The sequence below is a fragment of the Orycteropus afer genome, unplaced genomic scaffold, assembly GCF_000298275.1.
Source record: "Orycteropus afer afer isolate SDZICR_OR568_19922 unplaced genomic scaffold, OryAfe1.0 scaffold00274, whole genome shotgun sequence".
In the NCBI taxonomy this organism is placed as follows: Eukaryota; Metazoa; Chordata; class Mammalia; order Tubulidentata; family Orycteropodidae; genus Orycteropus; species Orycteropus afer.
In genome coordinates this window covers 4192617-4194212 of record NW_006921861.1, presented here as the reverse complement: position 1 = coordinate 4194212, position 1596 = coordinate 4192617, and positions in this window count along the sequence as shown.

The following is a 1596-nucleotide window of genomic DNA, read 5'->3' as shown; positions in this document are numbered from 1 at the left end:
GAAGATAATTTTACATATGCACTTGTGCTACAAATTTAGCCACATACATTACAAACGCAACAGAAGACAAAGTTGGAGTACTTTCTCTGAAACAACAAAATATCTTGAGAGAGAAAATCACTGGGCCTTCAGACTCGGGATCATAGTCTTGGAAGACAACATGTTCAATTGGCACAACATAGTACATAAAAATCTTGTTCTGCAACTTACTTTGGTGAGTAGCAACTGAGGTCTTAAAGCTTTTGAGCTGCCATCTAAGATGCAACTATTGGTCTCCTCTCATCTGAAGCAAAGAAAAGTGAAGAAAATCAAAGGGATCTAGAAACAATTAGTCCAAGGATAAGATGGACCATGAGAACCTCAGCCTTCATGACCCTGAGACCAAAACCAATGCCAACCACTCAGAAAGGGATCAAAACTGGAGATTCTGGATAGAGTGGGAGGAAAAGTATGGAACAAAATTCAAAAACACAAAAATGACCAGAATTACTGGTCAGATAGAGACTGTTGGAACCCCTAAGATCATGGCCCTGGGTTACCCTTTGGGCCTAGAAATGGACTCACTCCCATGGACTGGCTCTCAGCCCAATGAAAGACCTACATGTAGAACACCTACCCCAGGGCAATGCACCCACCTACTCTAGGGAGATGCACCCCTTAGAGCAATCAGCCATGAAACATCAGAGGAGCAGCATTCACACAGAGGGAAAGCTGGACAGGCAGGAATGCATAGTTAAGAAGGGCACAGACATAAGGTTGTAGTCACTTCTTGGTCACAGCCAGCTACCCACAGGGAGCAAGTACATGAACTTTTGTATGGGCTCAGGACATAGTTGCAGGGGACATCAAGCTCAATTGGCATAACATACTACACAAAGCATTGTTCCATCTCCTACTTCGGTGAGTAGTGACTGAAATCTTAAAAGCTTGCAAGCAGTCATCTAGACGCAACGATGGCTCTCTCCTTGTCCAGAGCAAAGAAGAATGAAGAAAACCAAAGATTCATGGAAACAATTAGTCCTAGTGACTGGTACACCATGTGATCCTCAGCCTATATGACTATGAGACCAGAAGAACTAGATGGTGCCCGGCTACCACTGTCAACCACTCAGAGGGAGATCTATGTAGGAGATCCTGGATAGAGAGGGAGAACAATGTGAAACAAAACTCAAAATCATTTTGGGGGAAAAAAAGGAGGGGTGACCAAGTTTGCTGGTCTGATAGAGCTTGGTGGAACCACTGAGACTATGGCCCCTAGCTGCTCTTCAGGTCTGGAACTGAACCCACACCTATGACCTCCAGCCAAACAAAAGACAGGCATATGAGTTGAACATTTATGTGAGGTAGACACACTCCTTGGAGAGAACAATCATGGGAGAAAGAAGGAGTGTTTATGCACAGGGAGACAGCTCAGGGAGCAAGAGTGCATGGAGGGATGGACACAAGGAAGAGATAACTATCGGGAGGAAGTGGGAGGTGAGCTGTTGCATTGGGGTAAATTGTATTCAATGTCATGAGACAAAGTGTATGTGAAGTGCTGTATGGAAAGTGAATTTGCTCTGTAACTTTCACCCAAATCACAATTAAAAAAAAAAA